Source organism: Crocodylus porosus, unplaced genomic scaffold (genome assembly GCF_001723895.1).
Source record: "Crocodylus porosus isolate Cpor-Errol unplaced genomic scaffold, CroPor_comp1, whole genome shotgun sequence".
Lineage (NCBI taxonomy): Eukaryota > Metazoa > Chordata > Crocodylia > Crocodylidae > Crocodylus > Crocodylus porosus.
The window spans coordinates 31781318-31807053 of NW_017728886.1; the positions used below are offsets into that span (position 1 = coordinate 31781318).

Sequence of the window (25736 nt, forward strand, 5' to 3'; positions counted from 1 at the left end):
CTTGCTGGGATCCTATGACCCCAGCTGACTTCCTGCCCTTTGGGCAGGGGGCTGGACTCGATGATCTCCCGAGGTACCTTCCAGCCCTAATGTCTATGAAATCTATGAAATTCTTTGACATCCTAGGCTGAGTCCTTTTTGATGTTTGTAACAGAGAGCCCTAGCTCTGTTACCAGAAAGGAGGCTGGTCCTTTTACGAACAGAACTTTCTGGGCACAGCCTGCTGGCAGGGTAGAAGTTAAAAGCTGAGCCTTGCCAGCTAGTCAGGTGATCGGAAGGGGGCAGGCCAGAACTATAAAAACCCTGGGCTGAGCAGGCAAAAGGGGGTTGGCAGCAGAAGGGGTAAATTCTTGATGACTCCCAGAGAAGCTGTGGCAGCCCCACAAGAAGGAGCATAGCGGACAGTGGGAAGCAGAAGCATAGAGCCATGGAAAATGTGAGTTGGAAGACTGCCTTCCTTCATTTTATTTTTTTATAGTCCACAGACTTACTGCTTGTGTTTGACTGGTAGACCAGTGGTTTGTGGTTGAGGCTGTCGAGGAGGAGGAGGCCTCATTAGTGCCTTGGGGCGCAGTCATAAAAGGCCAAAGGGCCCAGTACACTAGTGGGTGTAGCTGTATAGGGCCCAGAGCTGGCTGTAGGACTTTGAAGCTGGATACAAGAAAAGATTTTAAGGGTGCCCCTCATAGGCCACTAGAATGCTGCTGGGGCGGGCAACCTGTTACAGTGTTCCAGAGGCTTATTTTGCACCATAATTTCAATGCCAGACTCGAACCTCTGGAATAGAACCATTGGCAAAGAAGTGGGGAAAAGTCAACTCTAACGGTATCTTCCTCTTGATCAAATATTCAGAACATGGATTCACCATTGCCTGCCAGAAAAATAGACTGAAGACATCATAGTAACATCCACAGTGCATGGCAGTGGTAGCTGCAGCTCAGCTGGGAACTAACGTTTCTTTTGATTCAGGGTGGTAGTCTTCTCGTAGTGACTAGTAACATTCCTATTCTTAATAAATCTCTTCATCCAGAGGGTAGATAAATAAAAATAGTCTTGCTCTTTCTGAAAAGGTTGCATTCTTTATTTTCCAGTTGGTTAGCTGCTCTTTGTTTAAATTTTAGGAACCCTCTCTTCCCACCTTATAGATCAAACTGTTTGGGTTCTAGAACTTCCAATGGCTCTTACCAGTTCAGAACACCTAGCGGACCCCTTTCTGAGGGACAGAGAAAATGTTTGAGTTAGTATTTTAATGAGGAAAATCTTCCTTTTAAAATAACTTATAAGAATACACTACTTGGTTTTTCAAAGCAATAACAATCTTGTGTTTCAGGCTCATAGTACTGAAACAGTCTTGAAAAGTGAAGATGTACTTTGTCAATAGCTTTAATGTGTTGTTCGGCCATTTTTAGTACGCTGTCATGCTTTTAGTTAGTTGATATATTAACAGAGACAACTAGAAAAGTTAGCCGTATATCTTGGATTGTCTTCCAAAATAAACTTTTCTGTGATAACAATTTGCTGATTTGATCTGAAGCATCATATCTTTGATTTTTTTTAAACAAGTTGTCCATATCGAGCTGAGTAGTTAGTGTAAACAGCTGATAAATCTCATGCAGATTTAGGGTTAGAGAGAAACTTTTGTCAGGAATATTTTGGGAATGCATGCTTAGTTTTTTTGTACTACAGCCATTCTGTGGGGGAGGATGCACGCACACACGCACAGAAACGCATCTCAATGCATCCTCCCCCACGCTAGTTACTCTGTGTGTGTGTGTATAAATAATTTGGTTTAACTTACTTGTTTTAATACAACTAATATATATAAAATGAAGTAATATAATTAAGTTCAACTGAATACAATTTAAGAGCAAATCTCTCCCTCTTTCTCTCCATGACAATAACCACCAATGTTAAGTAGTTGTGTGGTTTTATTGATGCAAGGAAAAGGCACTTGCCCAGAGAGCTTTCTGTATGAGGGAATTCCAGTCCCTGTTACCTACTTATACCTTAATACACATACTTATTTTTGTTTCTTTGCTCATCTTCATTTAATGGGGTTGAGGTTTTGTACAATGCATTCAATATTACTGACCACTTACATAGTTCTCAGTTAAATCGGTAACCAGCATTCTGTGCACGCTGTGGCAATTCTGAGTATGCAACAAAGGCATTGACAGGAAAACAGTGTGCCTGTAAAGGAAAGGCATGAATATGTAAAATGGAGAAGTAGCAAAAAGGTTGAGGGGAACTTAAAATTAATTGCCAAACTTATAAGTATATCCTTCCAGTAAGCAGGGGAAGAGGATAGATGCGTAATTAATTCTGTTCTAATCTTCAGTGCTGTTACCTGATCATGCAGAACAGTATTAAGTTGAAGCGACTAGAATGGGTACTAAATTTAATTTTTCCTTATGAGACAGGACTTGATCAGGTTGGATCTAAGGTGAGTTGATAGCATTCAAACAAGTCATTACAAGTTAAAATAAGCTTTAAAGTTTTTTTGTGTTTAGAGAAACTGAACAAGATTACTCACTTCCTAAAATATAAACTCTTGCATTTCTGATGTAAGAAGCCCTAAGACTTTTTATGCATACATGATAGTACAAAAATGACTGAACTACAAATTGAAAATTTCCAGCTAGCTAATGTTCAAAGGTCTTATCTCCAGACTTCTTTGCCAGAAATCCCAGTCCAAAAAAACATCATTGCACTTTTTAAATGGGTTTTGTGTATAGAGTGCAAAATTTTTCATGAGATACCAACTGTTTTACCAAACTGGTTGAGGCGATGGGCTCTTCATATAAATAAACTGCTAAAATTTAATAGGCTGTATAGGATTTGTGCTGTAATAGAGACCTACAACTGACAGCTTGAAGATCTTGCTTTTAGAACTCTTGGGGCTTGGTGCTGCTGAAAATCAAGCCTCAATTTTCATATATAATGAAGCTTACTAAACAGTTACTTGGCTGCTTATTGTTATGGAATAAATCCAAGTTGATGTCCTCTGGCAATTCATCACAGTCTTTAAAAACTTAACTGCATAATTTTGCTGTCAGGAGAATGCTTCTGAGGAGTCTGTAGATGAAACCCCATAATTTCATCTGATGGGCTCAAAAAGGTTTTTTCTGAAAAATCAAGTCAGCTTTTCCTCTTTAAACGACCTCGTTTAACAAGGGGATGCTGCTTTTGTCCTGATTTTTACACTTGCAGGTGATGTTTAGAGAAAGCTAATAAAATTAGGTTTCTTGATGGCATTTTCTTGATGGAGGAGTGATTTTAAAAGTTGATTATTACAATATGCTAAACTTGAATTACAAAAACTATTCTTTTCAGTTACTTTGTACACTTCTATCTCGTATTGGTAGGATTTCTAGCAATATGAATGACTGACCAAAGTTCTGGTTCATTTTGATGCAATGTCCTGTGGAAACTAGATGCTCTCTGCCACTGGAGCAGATGCATATAGCACAATACTGTATGCAGCTCTCTTGCAGCTGTTTTCATTTCTCAGTCATACTATTCTTATACTCTGAGGAAAAACTGATTTTGTAAGAAGGCTGTTGCCTAATTTTGTGCACGTTAACTCTTTCCATTTTAAATAGAAAAAAGTAACATCACATACACATTTTCATCATAAGGTAGTATTATAAGACATAATTGCAAAACTGTTAATATAAGATTGAATATTTTTAAAGTAAATTTGGGTTTATAAATGCCTTTAGTTTCCATGTAATAATAAATACAGCAGTTCTGTTTATGATTTAACTTTGTAAAATATTCTCTGAAGGTGACCTGGAAGGCAACTTTCCACTTCGATGGTTTCAGGTTCTTTATGGAGATCAAAACTTTCAGGTTGCTGAGAGGCAGTCTAAGGAATGGAAGAGATGAGGGCAGTGAGGTTAGTTTCATCAGTATGCCCCCTTTTTTTCAACAGCCTATACAGTCTCTTTATAGAACTGATTACAAACATTCTAGTTACAAACTAGAATGTATGGATGAAAGAAGCTGGGAACTTTTTTTATTTTACAAATACTATTAGAAGTATTGCTTTTAGTGAAAATTCTAAAGAGCAGGCTTGTCTGTACATAACAGAATTCATACTTTAATATTAAGAGGTCATCCTATGTTGTGTTTAGTTTTTTAATACTGTTCCCCAGGCTGGGAGTTTTGACCCATATATTTATGGGAAAACAGGATTATGGGTTTATGGGTAAGACAAGTAAACTACAAATTCATCATTTAATGCTGACTTATTTACAGAAGTCTGCCTAAAACATCTGCTTCAGATTTTTATTCTGACTGCAACTGAAAGTTTACTTAAGAGCAGTTCATAAACTTTTTAGGAGATTTGAGTCAAATTTCAACAGTGGCAGAGCTGCTATGCATCCATATTTGTGTCCCTGAACTGAAAAATGTAGGACCCTGTTCTTGGAAGTACTGCATTTCTAAGTGTCCAGAAAAAGGACTTGCAGGTGGTCAGCAGCTCTGCAAGACATCATGTTGGGCATCCAAAATTGGGGCCTAAGCTGAGTCTCTTACCTGAAATATTGCTGTCAGTCAGGGACATAGCTATACAGGCAACACTTCATTTTTATTATTAGAGTTTATTTCATTCAAAGTGGGACCTGAATTAAAGCTATACCAACAAAAATATTGTTTTGCCAGCGTACGCTCCATTGACATAAGAAATATTTTAGGTATATTCCCTTTCCCCCACCCTTAATTTTAAATGCATTAATGGTACAGGAACAGGCAAATGTTAAAGGGAGTGTGGTGACTTGGGAGGATTCTACCACATATGGTGGACATATCCCAGAATGAAACTGTTCTGGAAGAAGTTTGGAGACATGGTGAAGAAACTAACAGGATGCCAGCTAACAGATAACCCCTTAGTGTTATTGTTTCCGTGGTTAAAATGAAGTGTGTGTGTGTTGAATGCAATGTTTTACTGATATATTTAAAATAAAATAAAAAAGTTGGAACCCTACTAATACCTCAGAAATAAACAAATAAATTCTAAATACCTGTATATTTTTGTATTTGATTTTTGTTTTTTATCATAAAAAATCAGAGCTCTCCCTGCCTCCTTTGCTTACTAGGATGTGGGTCTAGCTGTGGCTCTCCCCCCTGCTGCCTCGTTGCTCTGAGCAGCCCTGATGTGCTGGTGCCCTACCCCTTCTCTTGCTGGTGCCCCTCACTCCCAATCCACTGTCCTCTACCCTCTCCAGCCCTGCTGGTGCCCCTCACTCCTGACCTACTGCCCCCAGGCCCCAGCCCCCCAGTGTGTGGAGGGGGTGAGTTTGTGGGCTCTGGAGTGCGTGGATGGGGCAGGCAGGGGTGTAGGCATAGAAGCAGTGGGGGATTGTGGGCATAGCTGTTGTGGGGGGGGTGGGGAGGCCTGTGCCCCCCCCCCCGATTTCCGCACCCACAGTGGGTCACAAGGCTGCTGCCTGGCCAGACCAGCTCTGGGCAGGAGCCACCTCTGCGGTCCAGTAGGTGGGACCACACTGGGAGGGAGGGAGTACCACACCACCATGCCTGCCAAGGTGAGGTGCAGCAGCGGTGTGGAGTTGTGCCCCTTGCTGCTGGCCTTACCTTGTCAGCCATGGCAGCATAGTGCTCCCTCCCATGCCAGGTCCTGCCTCCTGGGCTGTGGAGGCAGTTCCTGCCCAAAGCTGGTCTGGCCAGGCTATAGCTCCTCACCCTGCCATGGGCACAGAAATCTGCGGAGGCATGTGCCCCCATCCCCATGTCACCTGTGCCCACATAGACTTTCCTGGTGGGAGCTGCAGGAGTTGTTCTCTACTACACTACCTGGCTTTCACTACATATATGCGTCCTGTGCATATGCACCTCTGTATTCTTCTCCCTCCAGCCCCATCAGCCCCTTGCTAGTTGGAACTCTACTAGCCTGTAAGGGGAAACCTGTGGCTTCCCAGGTTTTTCTCCTTTAAAGGTGAAAATCCTTAGTTTGCTGTGTTTTTTGGTGACAAATAGAAAACCCAGATCACTGGTCATAAAGAACTGATCATTTAACCACTGCCTTTAGATAATTTTGATCCTGTTAGGTTCAAAGCATCCGTCAGAAAATCCCAGCTCTTAGTTTTCACTCTTTTTTGACTATGGGAAACTAACATGGCTTTTTTTTTATTGCAAAGAATTTAACACAGCAGGTCAGAATTTTTTTTTAGCACTATGGATTCTTATTTGAAATGATTGACTTAATCTTGTGAGTTGTACTTGTACACTTACTAACATCACATACCATTCTGTGATACCACTGAAGAAAGGATCTTAAAGCACCCTGAGGTGCTGCATCCCCTGATTGAGAATCACGGATCTAAAGCCTGTAAGAATTACAATTGTAAAAGCCTTAAAGAGCACCATGAACACCACATGCCCCCAGAGGCTGGGGGGCACGGCAAGCTCCTGCAGGTGGCAGTGGCACTGTCGGTGCTGGGGGCATGGCGGCAGTGAGCAGGGAGCTCCTGTAGGCAGCCATGGTGCTGTTGGTGGTGGGGGGTAGGGGGTGGTGAGCACCACCTGCAGACCAGCAGTGGCCAGTGATGATTGCAAACCGCACACGACGCCACCAGCAGTGTCAGCTGGGGGGGTGGCGAGTGGCGAACACCCGCAGGCACTGTCGGCAATATCAGTGGTGCCTTTTCACAGGGGGTGCACATGCACAAAAGCAGTGAGACCCCTGAAATCACTGACTGGTTTTAAAAACTTTGGGAAGTTTAAGTAATAGAAAAGTTGTCCTGTTGAGTCCAGTGTTTCATGGGGGAGAAGGAGAAAAGATGCTTATTTGAAAATCTGGTAGAATTTTTTTGGAACTTGCTAAAAAGAATCTTCTCCTGTCTCCAAACCAGAAAATGAGTAGAAGATATTAAGGTTTGTATTATGCACAATTTTAGGGGAAAAGAAGGTAAATTATGTAGAGGTGGAGAAACACAACAGCTTAACATTAACTGAAGCAAAGGAACCGTCAGACTGAAAGGAAGAGAAGAAAAGAGCGTAAGACTCCTGTAGACATACCCTTGGGTTAAGGGAGTACTGTTGATGGAAGACGAATATCTGGCTAGTTGCATTTGTTAATAAATGTAAGTCTGTTTCATGTATACCAGGAGAGCTTTCCAGTCCCACTCCTGGTCTAGGTAAAATATCAGCTTCAGTATGGCATTCAATACAATTAATTTCCAAAGTGAGGCATTTAAAACTCTGCTCCATAACTGAATGCTGTGGCTTGTTTCATATATGCCAGAAATTACAGTAAGGAGCTAACTTCACCTGAATGATCCTGAAGGGTTCTGAGCATTCCCAACTGCCATTAATAACTACAGGCATTGAAGACACTGAACACTTTGGATGAGAAGGCTGGGATCAAGTCTGAAGTACCTGAAGTAATATAGTCCTCAGTGTGTGGCCTGATGATTCAACGAGAAAGGCTATAAACTTTTTTGCAGTAGGGACTCTTAGTCTTTTAATTGCCTGTCAGAGTAGAACCATGATCAGGCTAGACTCTGCAGGTACTATTGCAATACAAAAAGAGTTATTATAGCCATTATAATTATGCAGGTATTTCTTTACCCTGTATAGACCAGGTTCATTGCCCAATGAAATTATTGGGTGAATCAAATGTGAGAGCTGGTGGGGGTGAATCAGGTTCTAAGTTCCCATGTTCCCCTATTTGACTTCGCTTCTGTACTGTATGGGGAAAAGCATAAAGTGCTGCATGTAAAATATAATTCCTTATACAGAGAAAAATGATCTTTGAAACAAATCTACTCTTCCTCCCAATCCCAAACTTTGTTAATTTATACAGTATCATGAAGATATAGAGTATTTTACAAGGTGAAAAAGGCATAACCCTGCCTTGAATTTCATAATGTAAACTTAAACTTGGCATACGAAGTAATAATGGAGCAATTACAGAAATGACAGATAAATTATAAATAAGATTTTGTGATTATTACAGATGCATCATGTGATTCTCTGATAGTTTTATCAATCATAATTGTAACCTTGCCTGTTTCCTGAGCAGAGATGTTCAGGACAAAGGTGATAGTAAAGAAATAATAATAACAACACATTAACTATATCATGAATTGAACAATTAAGTTCCAGTGCATAATTATGAAAGTGGGTTACAGTGACACATGTTATGCAGCTTGTTCTCCTTTGATTTTTTTTTTTCCTGTCTGCCCTCTCCTTTTTTGGGAGATGTTTGGTTGAGGGGAGGAGTCGGAACTGATATATTTCCCTGCTACATAAACTGCTGCTTAAAAAATGTAAAGGAAATGAGTAACAATTATGTATATAAGACATAAATTCAAGTGGCAGTTGGTCTCTAATAATATACTATGTGCAAAATGGCAGTCAAACCTAGATCAGAGAGAGGTAGTACCTAAACTGTCAAATCTTTGCTTGCTTCTGTAAACTGTTGTGTTATTTATTGAACCATGCAACTAACTTGTAGCACCCAAGAGCTCCAGTTTTGGAGGACACCATTTTGGTATGTGCTGTATAAACATGGAACAGAAAGACAGTCCCCATTCCAAGGAACTTGCAGTCTTAAGACAAGAGGGATATGTACAAGGAATGAATTAAATAGTATTGGTCAGGGTGGTGGGCACTGGTGTATGCCCAGGACCACGCTAATTGGTGTCAGAGCTTTAGATGTGACTGTGCTTCTATTGTTACGTTTCTTTTCAGTGCTGGCAGGTCAGAGGGTGTTTAGACTCGAGGGAGAAAATCTATCTGGGAGACGTATCATATGAAGATTTTGTAAATATTGGAAAGTTACCAGATGCTGGAATAGCAGTATTCTTACTTTCTCTTTAGTCCATAGCTGCTTTGATTAAAAAAGGAGAAAGGAGTTTGTATTCTCTTGTTTTTTTACTGAGGTGCTATTTCTCCCCCCACCCCATGCTAGAGTTTGCACATCTTGGAGCGGTTCTTAGTGAAGAGGTTTTTTCCTGTTATTTCAGCCTCCTTTGGTACTTTAGATCACATTTTGATAAAGCTGTTAGTAGATGGAAGGTCTATAACTTTTGAGTAAATACAGTTTTAGCTATGGTGGCATTAAAATTGTATATGCATAAATGAGACAAAGTAGGTGGATTCGAGGAGCTTGAAGAGATGAGTGTAAGTATACTGGATGAACCTCTTAGAATGAACAGCTAGTAGGAAAGTCCAATTACTATAGGTAACTAAAGTCTTTCCTTTGCTTTTGTGGCTCCTTGTCTTGTGACATTGTTTGAGGAATGCTTAGCCATACGAATGAGAGTAAATTCTTAAGTTACTTCTAAAGAAAAAAAATTATTCACAGTAGCAAATTGGAGAGTGCTTAGAAGCATGACTTCGCTTTTTTTTTTAGCTTGTTCAATTGATAAATTTTCTTTTCTGCTTTTCCAGATGCTGTAATGTGTTATATAACAACAGGTTCAAAGGTTTTAGTTTGTTTTTTATTTCCTAAAAGTGTACAGAAACTGCTCGTTTTGTTTTACTTGAGTGTTCAGAAGAGCATGAGGTATATGTAGTGGTGAAATTAATTGTTCATGTACGTATATACATCTTTCAAGCCATGTGGGACCACTTCTAAGTAAAGACAATCCAAATATTGACCAACCAGCCTATTAACATGTAGACCAGGGGTCAGCAATCCCCAGCCCATGTGCCAGAGCATGGCACATGAAGGCATTTTGCTTGGCTTGTGCACATCAGGGCACACGGCAGGTAAAGAACTGAGGCTACACTGCCACAACAACGATCAGGCCCCTTGCAGTTCTAAAAATGGTCCCCTGCATCTGGGGAGACTTGCAGGAGTCAGCCTGCCTGGAGTGCAAGGGACAGTCCTCACTTTATAACTGTGCTTGATCTGAGCGCAAGAAGTCCTTTATACCATTCATTCCCCTAGGAAAGCTCCTATATGATGCCTCTCCTTTTGTGATTTGTAAGCTGGCAGGGGTCCCTTCAACCTACACTTCCACAAAGTCGTGGTGAGCACTGACCCCCTCAGCTACATTTACTCAATTCTTTTTTCTTTTACAGTATCAGTCCCCTTACAGTTTTAGAAGGCAGGGCCAGTGCGCACACATCTGACTTTCCTGGCCTCTTGCATTCAAAATAAAAGCAGTTAAAACATATTGTTATCACAGCACAAAAGTTTTTCTCACTCACTTGCCCATGCCTACCAATGACAATATGCAGATAAAGTACGTATAATCTAGCGGTGGGCAGTTATTTGGACTGGAAGGCAGCTTAAGGAGTTTTTGTGAGCTGTTGAGGGCCTGTGGGGGATGACAGTGACCCAGCCTTGGCCTCCCAACACAGCTGTTCATACCCCCTGGTGGGGAGATGCCAATTGATCCTATCCAGACTCGGACCCATCTGCCTTGCACTCACTGCTGGGGGTAGTGGATAGACCAGGTGGGTGAGGGCTCCACAAAGACCAGCTGGGGACTCCCACAGACAGGGTGTGCTTGGCTGGGTGGATGGGAAGAAGTGGTGTTTGAGAGTGGGATGGGTAGGCAGGGCCAGGGCCTGTGCCTGCAGAACTGGTGACCATTGCAGGGATGTGCAAAGCGTGGATCATGGCTCTACCCCAGGCTCCAGACCTGCACTGTCATTTCTTCTTTAAATTGGTCTTTAGTCCTTAATCATTGAGTTCAACTAGTAAAATAGGCCAAAATGAGGATTTTTTTTTTTCTAGCCTCTTCTGCAGGTGCATTGCAGTCAAAAGCTGGCTTAACAGTCCAGGAAATTTTAGGTGCTTAGGTATTGACATCCACCAGTTCAATGACTTGATCTTTAAGGGAAGTAAGATTAAGTAATATAGCTTTTGCTGCCAAAATTTTAGAGTAATATAATTGATTTGTAGTAATTTGAGGTCTTTTTGAAGTCATCATAGTTCCTTATTTGTTTTTTAAATTAAATCTCATTAAAACATATTTTCCTGTTTTTTTACAAGTTATAGGCTTTTTTTATCCACTCTGTTTATAATCAAATCTGAATTCAGAGCCCAGTGTTCTTCCAAACTCATGGAGTTTTTGGATGCCTTTTCATTTCTAAAAATGTTCTGAATTATTTGAGTCTGTTTTTGTGATTAGCTATAGCAGATCCTATTATATTTCCTGAAAGAGAGATTCTTTTTTTTAAACAAATAGCTCTAGTCTAGAGTATAAGTAATAACTGTTTCAGTCGGGCATTGCAAAAGATCATATGCTGGACTTGAAAAATTTACCAGGCATCTCCTAGGCAAAAAATATTGAACATGAATTGCCTTAACTGATCTGAAATTATGGCAGATGGTGGGTTCCTCAGTAGTGAGGCACAGATTGAGGGAGCAAATAGCTATGCTTTTCTGTATTAAATAGCAGCATTAGGAGCCACTTTGTTTACTAAGGGAAGCTTGTGACCTCAGGGAGATGTGTGGGGAAAAAAAAATTTCTCATAGTGGACATTCATTCTGAGCTTCAAAAGGAAAGTTTGATATTCCTGCTGTGGTATGCATTTTTAGTTACAGAAATCATTATAATAGATATATAACATACTTTTTGCACCAGCCCTATAGGAAAGGCCAAGGGGAAAACTGGAGAGTGTGTGTTGCGTGCATATTCACGTGCACACGTAGACGACAAGAGAGGTGCACATTTCAGATTATTTCAGCTGCCATGGGAATGCAAAACAGCTGTGAACCCAGCTTAACTGCCCAGTACATCAAGGACTCAGTATGCACTGATGGATTTGGTCCAAAAGTTGTGTGTAACCTTATAGATTCACAGATTGTGAAGCTGGAAGGGATCTTGGAAGATCATTGGGTCCAGCTCCCTGCACAAGGCAGGAAAGACAGCTGGGGTAGCAAGGTGACTGTCCAGTCTCCTCTTAAAGACTTCCAGGGCAGGCGATTGCACCACCTCTTGAGGGAGCTTATTTCACAGTCTGGACTCTCTAACTGTGAAGAAGTTTTTCCTAGTGTTGAGCCTGAAATAGCCTTCCAGGAGTTTGTAGCCATTACTGCTGGTTTTCCCCATGGGTGCCCTGGTGAAGAGTTGTTCACCAAGCCCTTGATGTACTACCCTGATGTAGCGGTAAGCTGCTACCAAGTTCCCTCTTGGCCTTCTCTTTTTCAGCCTGAAGAATCCCAGATCCCTCAGCCTTTTCCTTGTATGGCTTGCCGTGCAAGTCTCTGATCATACGGGTGGCCCTTATCTGTACTCTCTCAAGCTTTACCGTGTCCTTGTTGAAGTGCAGCACCCAGAACTGGACACAGTACTCCAGTTGCAGAGTACAGTATAGTTTGGTGCCATATAGTTTCAAATAACTAAAAATATCACATGGATCTTTTTGGGTTTCTTGTTTTATAGTTCCTGTATGACTCTTTAAACATTATTAATAATAATTGCAGTTCCTGGGCAGAAACTGTTGAGATGCCATGTAGAATGAAAATATGTATTGGTAACTTGGAGTCCAAAAAAAGACAGTATCTCTTTTGCTCTGTTCCCAAAAGAGGCACTGTAAGCCCAGGAAATTGGTGTCAACTTTTTTTTAAGATGTGTGTAGTATTTCCTTTAAAGTAGAAATGAGTACTGTATTTTCTTGTATATGATACTCATCTTTCTCCCAAAATAGGCTTCCAAAATTGGGTTGCATGTCTTAATTGGAAAAGATAATTTTCTGTCCACGGTATGAGCATGGAGATGCTGTAAGGTGTCTGATGCTATGTTTCCTTCTCTTCCCTCCAGCAGTTGCCTGGATGGAGAAGTGGAATCCATCAGGGGCATATTTGGTGTATGGGTGGGAAGTGGGGGAAAGGAGATGCACAGTGGTGCAGAATTCTGTATCCTGCTTTGATTGTTGTGCCACAAAAAGTTCAAAACCAAATGTCCACCAGCAGCAGTCACTCCTACACAGGCAGCACTAATGGAGTCAATTGACTCTGTAGCTCATCACATACCTGATTTCTACTAATGGCTCTTTACTCCATAGGTGTTAATGACCCTTTCTCCTTTTTAATCATTTCTCTGACCATTCTACTGTCTGTTAGCTACTCTTGGTCTCTCCTTATTTCTTAGCCTTGCAGGTGGTTTTTCACCTCTTTTTAAAAGTTCTAGATCTGCCCATAGAGTCCAGCAGCAGCTACAATTCCAGGTTTTGGCAGAGCAGTCAAGAGCTGCTTGACAGTTCACCTGTGAAAGAGTTAAAACAGTAGCTTTTGCCTGGTCAGGAAAGGGAGGCGTGAGTGAGCAAAAGTTTAGGCTCTCTCTCTGCTTGGTGTGGACCTAACTCTGGGAAAATCTTTTTTCTTCATTTTGCCTTTCCAAAAACAAGGTGCATGTCTTTTTTTGGTGGTGTATGCTATGCAAGAAAATACAGTATATAGTATTAACTTGAAAACTGGATCAAGTCTTTCTCAAGCCGTTTGTGAATAATACCTCGTATGACATGATTAATTCTGCGGTTCAGAGAAATGGGAGTAGGAATGCAGCTAGCATGGTAGCAAGTGTGGCTGTTTGTAATTACAATAGAGACTTGCACATTCAGAATTCCCCATTCTGTGTGTCCAGTGACTCACTAAAATCACTGGATCTCTACAGACTTCTTTTAATAGTGCATCATTTCCTCTGCTGAGTGTGATATAATCAGTCAATGTAGCATTCGTTCTGTATGGTACATTGATTACAACAAATGTCTATGAATTATTAAAATCTTTTTGAGATTGATCTAGAGACTTGTGTTGCTGTAAGCAAATCATTAAGTGTCTCTGAGCTTCAGTTTGCTTGACTATACCATAACTTTACAGAATCATGTGCTGGTCTAACCTATCAGGGTATGGGATGATGCCCCTAATTCCCTGTGACTGCTTCCATCATGGGAGGAGAAGCAAGCTCTGCTGAATCTCTGGGCTTCCCCTCACCCAGGTAGAGCTGTGACTCTGTGTGCAGGCTTCAATTCCCATTGTTCCAGGCACTGTAACTCCACTTGCACATCATGCAGCATGCTATGTCCCATGTATAGCCTTAGGGTAACTTATTTCCTCTCCAGAACATCAGGGAAACTTATTGCAAGGCTGTGATTCTGAGTCATTGTTCCTCCTGGGCTACTCTGAGCAGCACAGTTTGGAGCTTTTTTATTGGACAAGTCATGTTTCATAGTATGGAGAGAAGGGTAGTATAGGGAAAATATGAGACCCTTGGATTAAAGTTGTACATACAAGTAAACCATTCTAGTTAATGCTTACTAAGGGTTTATAAATCAAACTAACTCTAGTTCATAAAAATGATGACAGCAGTCATATAGTAACTTTTGTTATTGAAGTTTCACTTGCTACCTGGCAGCATTTGGTGGTCTACAGTGGACATACCACCAATTTGCCAGGTAGTTAGTTCTGAGATCATCTTGTAGGTCCAATTTGTTATATATACATATGCCCCTTATTATGCCATGTTAAATCATAACAGGCTCCAGAGTTATTTTTCTCTGGACTTTTTATTTCCCTATGATTTTATGGTGAGGCTAAATGAATTGCAGTCATGCTATTAGATATAGCCAACTAAGAAATGACTTGTTTTCTTAGGACTACTAAGAAAACAAGTCTCCAACATATTAAGACTAGTTTTTAAAAATAGATATTATCCTGGTTCTGTTTCAGATGCATTTTAGTAGGCAAATGCCTGTTAACCTAATAGTTGCACAGAATTTAAGCAATTCTGACAACAGAGTAGCACTATAAATTCTCCCATAGGGTGTTACAGTATATTCTGTAGCTTGTGAAATATAATTAACCAGAATATTAATAAAATGAAGGTGTTAATGAAATGTAATGAAACATTTTCCCAAACAGCTGGTGTATTCTAGGACTTCAGAATCAGTGATGCCTGAGCATTAGTTTGCTTTTTTTTTCCTCTCCAGTTTTACACATGATCATCTGACTGCTTCACAACTAGTCTAAAAACAATCTTTTGTTCCACAGGATCAGGAAATCTTCTTGGAGTTATGAAAAATCATATAGAGATTCAAATACTTAGCCTGCAGCAGAATGGCAAAATGATCACTGAAGGTATTATTTCTGGACAGTTAGTATCTAATAAATGTTTATCGTGATAAGGCATTCTTTTGTGTATGATATTGCTGCCAAAGTGTGTAATTGCACTCATTTGCTCCAATTACTGGAAAAATAAGTCATTCTAAGAGGGAAAGAGGGGTAGATATGAAAATTACCATATCTGAGTTGGTAGGGAAACTTGGAGCTTTCTGCCATCCGTTGTGGTACCAGATAATCTCAATCAGAAAATGTGAAAGAACTGTCACATAATTGATGGTTTGGTAACAAGGCTCCTAATGCATCTAGTAAGTTGTGGGTGGTGCTGCACGATTGGAGAACAGCAAATATAGTACCTATTTTTAAAAAGGGAAAAAAGATCTAGACAGTTGCAGGCCTGTTAGTCATATCTCAATAATAATCAGAGCTTTAAAACAAATTTTGAAGGGGAAAATACAGGCAGGAAGACCAATTTAAATATTGGATAAAAATGTTTCAAAGGTAGATCATGCCAGACTAACCAAATTTCTTACTTTCATAAGAAACCATTTTTTTTAGATAAATGAAATTTTCTGTATTTCCTTTATCTGAACTTCAGTAAAACAGTTTGATATGGTACCACAGCAAATGGGGATTAAATAGAGGAATTATAATGTAGGTAAGAAATGGGCTAAAGGGGGAAGCATAGCATATTGTGTGAGATAAGGCAATTAGCAGGCTGAGAGATGTTACAAGTGGAGTTCTTGGGGTTTTAAGCTCAAACTCATTTAATACTGGTATTTTTCAGTGACACAAGAAGTATAGTAATGACTCAGAGTTGGGAGCCACTGTTAACACAGAGGATAATTGGAATATCCAACTCATGCAGGAAGGTCTGGATGATTTTGAGGATTGGAGTATTAGAAATGGGATGAAACTGAATAGTACAAAATCCTAGATTTAAGCCTCTGAGAATTGCCAAAGTCTACCATAAATTGGAAGCTCTTCCTTTGCAAGTGATAGATGAGAGACCCATGTATGTTAGACTAACACAAGGTGACTGAGAGCCATCCCTGTGGTATGTTAGTGAAAAGGGCAAATTCCATACTAAAATGGATTGAACAAGATACTTAAGGGATGAATAGGGAACTATGAATGCCACTGTACAAAACTGATCCCTTGCCTAGAATGTTGCATACAATTTTGGTCCACCAACTTTCAAGAAATATTAACTAAATTGGAACAAATGCAGGAAAGGGTTACTAGAATGTTTGGGGAGTGGAGATCCTCTTTCCTTTTTTTTTAAAGTGGAGATGAAGAGCTTGGCTTGTTAAGCCTTGTAAAGTGAAGGCTGATAAGGGGGATCTGCAAATACATATGGGAGGAAGAAGAGCGAGTTAAAGGGCAGTGACCTGAGAATAAGTGGTACAAGCCAGTTGGACTGCAGTTAGAAGGGACCTCTTGGTCCTGTATAAGAAACTACAATATATAATCCCTAACATAAACTGGTCAAGCTCTATCTTAAATTTAAGTAATTGGTAATAGAGGCAACAGGAATATCTTATTGGAGGTTGTTTGGTTTTTTGGTTTGTTTCTTTAAAACAAAAAACAAAACAAAACAACTCGCCCCTCGGTGAGAGAGTTTGCTTGACTAGACTGATAAATGATCTGTGTGAATAGTAAATGTCCTTTTTTAGCTGTGCAGAATTCTTATAACTTGTTTATATTAGTAGAGCTACTAACTCTAATCAGTCCTCATTTTTCTAAAAAAATGAACGGACATGATATATAAGGATATTTCCTGCCCCGAACAGCCCATATTTTGGGATTATGACAAAATATAAGCAGGAAAAATGAACAAGGTGGTACATGGGGAAAAGAGGATGTGACATTAACATAAATAAGCAATTTCTTGCCATTGTGCCAGTTGTAATCGCATGAATTTCAGGAAGACATTCTCATATATACTTTTTCTTCATTGGATTGAAAGAATCTTTTGAATAAATGAGTTCTGTAGCTCTCTGGCCTTAGACCATTTTGAGTTAAAATAGCAAGTTAAACAATTTAGATTGGAATGTGCCAGTAAACAGTATCCTTTTGTTGTAGGTAAACTATCTTTTTAATGCATTTTGCTAAACACTGCTTCTCTAAACAGCAGAGTTTTTATTGACTTGGTAATTTGGTTGCGTCTTACTAAAAGTGTGTGTGTGTGTGTGTGTGTGTGTGTGTGTTTACAGTTTAAGTGGAAGACAAGGTAGAGATCCACCTTACGTACTAAGTCAGGGGTGGGCAAAATGTGGCCTGGGGGCCGGATGCGGCCCACCAAGCCATTCTATCAGGCCTGCAGGGCCCCTAAAATATTAAGAAAATTAATATTAATCTGCCCTGGGCTGCCTGTCATGTGGCCCTTGATGGCTTGCCAAAACTCAGTAAGCGGCCCTCTGCCCAAAATAATTGCCCACCCCTGTACTAAGTGAATCGAAGGTGCGTAAGCTTTTGTGAACAAGAACATCTTTACAGGTGTGGTGTGACCTTCACCCTCACCCACACAGATTCATAGATTGTAAGGCGAGAAGGGACCTCAGAACGTCATTGGGTCCTGCCCCCTGCACCAAGCAGGAAAGATAACTGAGGGTCAGGTGACCCCAGCAAGGTGACTGTCCAGTCTCCTCTTGAAGATTTCCAGGGTAGGTGATTGTACCACCTCTGGAGGGAGCTTATTCCACAGTCTGGACACCCTGATTGTGAAGAAATATATGAAATGAGCTCTCTCACCAAAATTTATGCATCTATGATTTACTTAGTCTGGATGTCTATCCTGCCTTCTGTCTGACTTCAGACGAATACAGCTAACTACCTACCACTCCATTCACATTTCAAGTAGTATTTAGATGTCTAGGAAATACTTGCCCAGTACAGTGTGCTACAGAATAGCAAGTAGAAACCAGGCAATTAAGTCTGTTTGTTTGTGAAGTAGATTGCCAGAGCACCAAGGACAAATTATAATGTCTATTTACCAGTCTAGCCAAGCATTAAGGGTTTGGAAAAAGCAGTTCTTTTAACAGACTAGCTTTTCACATCTAAAAAGAGGTGGTGTGAATTCTAAGACAGGAGTGGGCAAAATATGCCCACAGGCCAGATCTGGCCCCCCCAAGTGATTTTGTATTCAGCCTGAAGCTACCCCCCACAGTGCTTCGCATGGGGCGGAGCCCTGACCAGGGCAGCCAATGCTGTGCTCCTGTCCACACCTGCTCTGTGCCCACGGACTGCACCACCTTGGCCCTGGCCAGTATGCACAGCTTCCCGGTGCAATGAGCAGCCACCTATGGGCAGCCAAGTGGGTGGAAGGCAGCTGGGAGCTTGAGCCCCATGTGTGCTGGGGTAGGAGCTGCCTGCCCACCCCCATCCCATCGCATCCCCCTCCCACCTGAAGTGGCACAGAAAGGGGCATGAGGAAAAGGAGGACCCACTGCTGGAGGTAGGGGGACCAAGCAGTACCTGGGTAGCTGCAGCTGCAACAACAATGGCAGCAGCCTTGCTGGGAAGCTGTGCACACTGGCTGGGGCTGGGAGGAGCATGGTCTGTATGTGCACTAAACTACCTGGGTGAGTCCTGCTGCATGTGCCTTCTGCACCCCCTCTCTCCATATCTCCAGCTGGTTCCCAGGACCTAGCATGTAGGTAGCTCCCCCCCACACACACACTCCCATCCTCTCTCATACACAATATGCAAGAATAAGACTATTTTGAGCTATTATGCAATCCCCTCTATGTACAACACTTGAAGGAACATAAATCAGAACAAAAATTATTTTTTAACTCAAATTGAAATATATTCTGGTAGATATTTGATTTTTAGTATATGGTTTGTTTTTATCTATAATTTGTTAAAGTAATGTCTTCTGAAAGATTTTGTGTGTGTAGCCCTTGACAGCCCTCCAAAGCTTGTTAAATGGCCTGCCAGCCAAAATAATTGCCCACCCCTTATCTAAGGTGTTAGCTGTTTGAATCTGAATACTTTGAGTGAATGTGGTGTTCAGTCTTTAATTTCCAATAGGCAATTGTTATTCTAGGAATGATAGACAATATGGGATGGCTGTCTGCTTAATATGGGTCAAGAACGAGTAACAAGATCTTGTAGATAAGAGCTGTTGAGCTGCTCCATGGACTGGATGAGGTTAGCTGTCTGTGGGCTGGATTGGGGCCAGCCCTCCAAGCTCTGTCCAACGTTAATAGGGCTCTACTGGATTCACGGCAGAAGTGGGCTGTGCTGCCACTCCTTTAATCTTGCAGCTTCCCCCACATGTGCCCCCTGTCACTGATTTGGTGAAGTGACCCCACTGGTGGCTTGCTCCTGATTGGCAGGGAAGGGGAAACTGCAGTTTTAAACTTGGTACTGTATTTGTCCCTCCACCCAGTCAGCAGCAAGCAAGCAGGCCACCAGGGCCCCTCAGCCAATCAGTAGAGGGGAGGCAAAAACAGCACCAAATTTAAAAACTGCTCCTGATCAGCAGGGAAGCAAAAACTGTGAACTGCAAGTGGGGCCCCATCACCAATCAGCATGTGGGGGAACCCACAAAACTAAAGCCACAGCACAGCCCACTTCTGCTTTGAATCCATTAGGGCCTTAGGCATTGTGTCCAACCCACACACAACATGTGACATGAGCCAGCCATGCTCTGGGGCTTGTTCTGTGTGTGGCATCTGCCCCTTACCAACTCCATGTGATGGCTTTGTGGCTTGTCTGGATCAGGCCCCAGGCTAGCTGAGTGTGCCAGAGCTAGTGTACAGGGCCAGTCTGGCAGGGTGCAACCTGCAGCCCACACTTTAGACCCCCTGACTTGGATGCAGCAACCAGGTTCAGCCTGCACTCTATGTGCAGAGCAAGTCTGGGATCTAGCATGTGCTGCTTGCAACACGTTGATTGGACCAGATGAGTCCCTCCCTTTGACATCTGGACTGGACTGGACAGCACAGGCCCCATACTGTGGCTGACATGTGGGTTGCATTGGACTCTGGCTCTGTCGCATCAACCACACCACGCTGGTCCCATGCTGTGCCTGTGGCACATGGCTGCATTGCTCTGGCATGCAGACTGGCTAGCCAAGCCCCATGCTCTGCCTCTGGTTCTGTTGCATCAGCTGCACTGCTCTGACTCTGGCACATGGACCAAACTGGATTGGCCCTGGAGCTAGTGAACAGGGTTAGTCAACACAAGCACACAGCCCAGATAAAACTCCTGTGCTACATTCAGCCTGCGTGCAGCATGCAGCTGCAGCCTAATGTGGCGCATGAGGTTGGTCTAGAGACCCGTAGGCTGGATGCCATCTGTGGGCTGTATGTTTGGTACCTCTGTTTTAAATTAACACTGAAGTGTGCAGTCAGAGCATGCTGTGTGGGCAAGGTTATACAGCCTCTTGATGCTATAATGTACTTGCTGGCTCTAGGTTTTTTCTCTTAAACAAAGCTTTTTGTTCTGTGCTAGTGCTCTTAAAAACACATTTTGTGCACATTTAAATGAAGAGTTAAATACTTGTAATATGGCCTTCATATGCAGGGGTAGCTGAAGTGACAGATTCATTTAATGCACAAAGGTTCTATTGTGCAAAGCCAGGGTCTTAGTGTTCAGTTTTTTGTTGGAAATGTCACCTGATAGTGCCAGCCTTTGCTTGATCTGCCATCAGAAATGAGCAGAATGTATTTAATGTTAACATCTTTTTCAGAAGGCAGTAATTCCCTTGGTAAATGACAGGGTTGTGAGCATAGGATAGATAATCTCATTGCTTCCACATCCAGAGGCTGAATGCTATGCAAAAAAAAAAAAGAAAAGAAAAGAAAAAAACTACCTAGAAAGAGGTTTTCCTGTTCCTTTTAAAGAAAAGAATAGCAAAATATGACATGGGGGGGGTGTACCTCTAAACTTTTGAGTAATAATATACTATCCCACAATATAAAATAACCTAAGTCTTAGAGCGCTCGGACACTCCTCATTTCTCTTAGTCAGTAATGAATCCTCATCTTTGGGATTTTATTTTTTTATTGTTTTTGTTTTTGGTGGTTTCCTTGTCATTCCCAGGCAGCATGCATTTAATCTACCACTCCTTTTTTAAGCAACTGAGCTCTAGTTCAGCGTAGTGTATGTTAAATGACTTTCTTTCCCGTTATATTTTTGGATTTCTTTATATAGAGAGAGGTTTGTTTTTGTTTTTATTCAATTTCCTCTTATAAGGGTAGCTTTCAAGTAAATATAGTAGTTTCTGACTGTCCAGTTATTTACTGGAATCTGATTAGTTTATCCTCATTTTGCATTTCAAAAGGACTACATTTGACATACTTTTGTAATAACATTAGGGCAAGATAACCGCTGTCTTGCAATAAGCTCTTTTAGAGCATGCTTTCTCAAGGATGAGTGAAGTGCTTTGATATGTAACAAATATCAGGTCTTCTTATGGGGTCTGTGTTAGTACTGTTGTGTTTTATTCAGTATGTGCAGAACCCATACAGAAAAAATCTAGAAAAGCAGCATGGTTTTTTCATTCAGAGTTAAGGTAGTTTGTTTGTTTGGACTGATACATAAAGTCACACAATATGTATTTTTGCTATTCTTGCTCTGTAAGCTGGTGAGATGATGCATTCTAAAATATTTGCAATATTGGTGCCTTTTTTACCTTTTTCTCACATATAACTTTTGCATTGAACTAGATATTCCCTGAGGATCCCTTCCAATCTTACTTTTCTATGATTTTATGAACTTCCAAGGAAAAGCTGATAAAAGTAGTTTACTATTTTTTTTTTTTTTTTAAACCAGAAGCAAAGGCCAATTTCTCTACCATTCCAGTAAATGTAAAAGGGCTTCGGATGGAAGCTGAAGAAATCAGTTTCCATTAGGAGCGCATGGATAAAGATTTTCTTGCCCAGTACTGATAGCCAATGATTAACCAACCATATTGGCCATAGCTTGTGCTGGTGATGGGGTGTAGGGACCAGACTATGCTTGCCAGTGTACTCAAGTCACGCAGCTGTAATTATCAGATTAATTATCAACAAAATAACATCCTTTCTTCTTTTATCAGTGCTGATCCGATAGCCAACCAGTATATCTGTGCACCGCTAGTTGCTGTGAGCCGTTAGTACGAAATGCTGTATCACAGCTTTATTGGCATGCAGACTATGGTGACTAATACAGATCTAGATGAACCTATAGTGTGTTTAGCTATTTTTGTTTTAAAAAATATATAGTTGGGTTGATGTGATCATTGGTGTATAGATACAAATTATACAAACAGCTGTTGCAACTATATGGTCTGCCCTATTCTCTCTTTAAATATTAAATTAGGAAAGCAAGATAAGCTCACTTTTTTCTTGTATATTTCCACTCATCCAAATCCAAAGTGTGACTGTTTACAATTTCTTTCGGACTATGAGATTTGTTGAGAACAGCATCAGGTTGGTTTCATAAGCCACGTGATATCTTATAAAATCACTTTGCATTAAAGTTTTTCATATACCCAAATACTCATCTTTTATTTTGGATTTATTTTTGTTATGTAACACTGACATTACTATCATTCATTTACATCTCTTCTGACATTTCTAGAGCCTGAAAAAGTATTATGGCATTATTTTAATTTCTTTTTAATTTGTATTTGTTGGGCTTGTGTAAAACTTGAAAATATTTGACATAAATCAGGTGTTAATTTTTGCACCTAAATAAAGGTGCAAGCAGATGGATAAAAGTCCTTTGACTACATCAGCAAAAATGTGGCATTACACACTACTCTATATCCTTTCTCCTTCTCCCTCTCCCCCTGCCTACCTACCCACATATCATAGGTAGGTAGGTGTGATGCATGGGCCTTTCTAGAATATGGAAATATCCCACACAACAAAATTCTTAAAGCTTCTTCATATTTAATTTTTTTTATCATCTGTATGTATTCCTTTCCCTAGTGTTTGTCTGTCACTAGAGCTACACGTCATCTTCGAAAAAGATGTCAGCTTCAAATTTGCATGACAATTAAAGGTTGCTTGTTTGGCCTGGGGTAGTCTCAGTTTGAAGACTGATGTATTAAGCTGTAGTAGATCTACATAAGCCGTCTGTCTTCACGTCTTATACCAGAATGGGAGTGTGATATTAAATGTAATTTCTTTGGTAGATTCTAGAGATATCTCAATATTATTTGGGTATAGAAAAGATGCAAAGGAAATGACGCTTGTTATAACATGTCATTTTGAATGTTTTTCTTGGATTTTGATCTTTGCTTGGTCACTGTGCTGTTTTCCATGATGGGGACTCAAGCTGCTTCTGTGCCCAAGATGCTTCATTATGTTAATTTAATGGTGTCAGAAACTGAAAACTACAACTAAAGCCTTTAATGAGAACGTCTGTTTCTTACCACAGATTTTATAGATCTTTTTATGAGGCTGTTTATTCGTGATTGATATATATGCCAGTTCAAGGTCGTATCCCAAGAATCCAAAATTAATATATTTTCTTCAAAAATACCTCACTGCCAGTTGAGGAACTAACTGCTGTAGAATGACTAAATACATGAAATATTTCATCTAAGGTGTTCAGTGAATAACTCTGAAATTTGTGCCTTTTCTATATTTATATAGTTTATAAAAGTCTTGGTGCTCTCAGGCCTTCTTTTTCCATCATTGTTGACCTTTGAGGAAGCTAAATAATCCAATCCGCTGACAGGTATCATCTGAAAGTAAAGTTAGTACACTGATTACTGGTAGGTGTTTTCAGACCAGTACAACTTCAAAGCATACTGAACTGACAGCTAGGCGGGTTTTTCATACTCATTTTAAGGGAAAGTAAATTCCAAAATTTCAGTTAAAAATAAATACTTTAGGCATTCATTCTATGGGATAAACGATTGCTCTTAAAATAGGGGATGATTTTTAGAAATGATTCATACACGGTAATGTTTTCTTGTGACATTTAAACTCTTTCCACATATTGACAAAAAACAGAATAGTTTTTATATGCTTTTTTCTTAATTCTCATTGAGTATGACTCCTAGACACCATGAAAACCTTCATAATTCACCAAAATTCACTTTCTTTGACTTGCTTTAACTGATTTTGCTTTTAGAATAAGTGCCTTAAACTTTTATTCTTCTTGCAAGAATGGCTTCAAGTGCATCTTAAACTGTCTAATGACATTTAGAAAATGACTGCTCTGCCCTGTGACAAAGAAGTCTTCCACAAAAGTGGATTAGCTACTGACCCTTTCTATTCTTTTCAAGCTCTAGGAGCTATACCTCAAAGACTTTAAAATAATCGGATCTTATTCCACTTATTAAAATGAGACACTAACCACTGTATAGCAACATTGTGACTTGTATCCCATGTGGGAGTGCAGCTGCTTAAAAACCTGTCTTCCTGTGCCTGACTCCATAAGGCCTACCATGTGTTAAGCCAACTGATGATCATTGTAGAACAAACAAGATTAGAAGTAACTAACTTTATAAAATGGAATATCACAAATGAATAAGCCTAGAAGTGTTGAATCCCATCCCCCAGTAACTTAGTTAAATCCATACAGTTTTTAGACTTATCTGGAAGGCTCTGGAGAAATGACGCCTTTATGACTAAATAGGATTTAATATATACTAGGGCTGTGCGGAACAGCACTGTTCCATTTGAGCTTCAGTTTTGAAGTTTGGACGGAACAGTGTTTTGTTTCAAATTTCATTTCAGGTTGAAATAGCCTGACTGTTCCAATGTTTCACCTGAACATCGCACTGGGGAAAGTGAGTTCGTTTCCCCAGCGTGATGGTCAGCTTCTCGCAGTCGGTGGGAGACAGGGCTGTGCTCCTGGCTGCTGCTGGGGGTGCAGCCCTGGTTCTCCCCTGTCTCCCACCACCTCACTGCTGGCTGCTTCGAAATTCAAAACGTTTCGAAACTTTTAACTAGCCTCATTTTATTTTGAAGCCCTTTTGTTATGATTCGATTTTGCTGTTTCAAGCTTGAAATGAGTCGAAACAGTGTCGAATCGAAACGGCCAGTAACATTTGTTACTGTTACAGCCAGTAACAGAGTGGGGTAGGGGCGGTTGCAATAGCCAGTCCCAGAGCAGCGTGTGCCGGGACCTGGACGTGGTCCGAAAGATCATCCGGTGCGCAGGGCTTAATCTCCTGGCCGAAGAACGACAGGAGAACTTCCTGGATGAAATCTACCATGTTTATACTCTTGCCATGCGATGAACCCCGGCTGGAGGAGGTGGTTTGCCAAGAGGTACCCTGTGCCAGCTTGGAGCATGGGACCAGCACAGAAGGTTCCTCCTGGGGGTAGGGGTGAAGTTGCCACCAGTAATAGGGTCTGGAAGCCTCACATTGGGCACCTGGGGGTGTCCCGAGGACCCTGTTGGGGCTGGTTAAGAGGACGGGGCTCGTCTTCCACATGACTGCTGTTTGTGAAGAGATGTCTGCCAAATACACTCTTGCTTTTATTTATCTTTCTAAAAAAAAAAAAACCCCTCTTGGCTCTCCAGGGACCCCCTCCTGGCTCTCCAGGGACCTAGCGGACCTTCTGCAGCTAAAAAGGAAAGCCTACAAAGGATGGAGGACGGGAATCACCTCCAAGGAGGATTATTCTGCACTGGTCCGGTCCTGCAGGCAGCAAACCAGGAAACCCAAGGCTGCAGCTGAACTCCAGCTAGCTTCAAGCATCAAGGACAACAAAAAGTCCTTTTTCAGATATGT

General features: G+C 40.9%; 1 protein-coding gene across 2 annotated transcripts in view; it reads left to right on the forward strand.

The window, feature by feature from the left end:
• The first annotated feature begins 14958 nt into the window (after window positions 1-14958).
• The window catches only part of PIP4K2A (phosphatidylinositol-5-phosphate 4-kinase type 2 alpha), a 105664-nt gene continuing 94886 nt past the window's right edge, over window positions 14959-25736 (forward strand). For both annotated transcript variants that reach the window (XM_019532119.1, XM_019532128.1), the window contains exon 1: window positions 14959-15061. The gene's annotated coding sequence lies outside the window, so the exon portion shown is untranslated. The remainder of the gene's footprint in view (window positions 15062-25736) is intronic.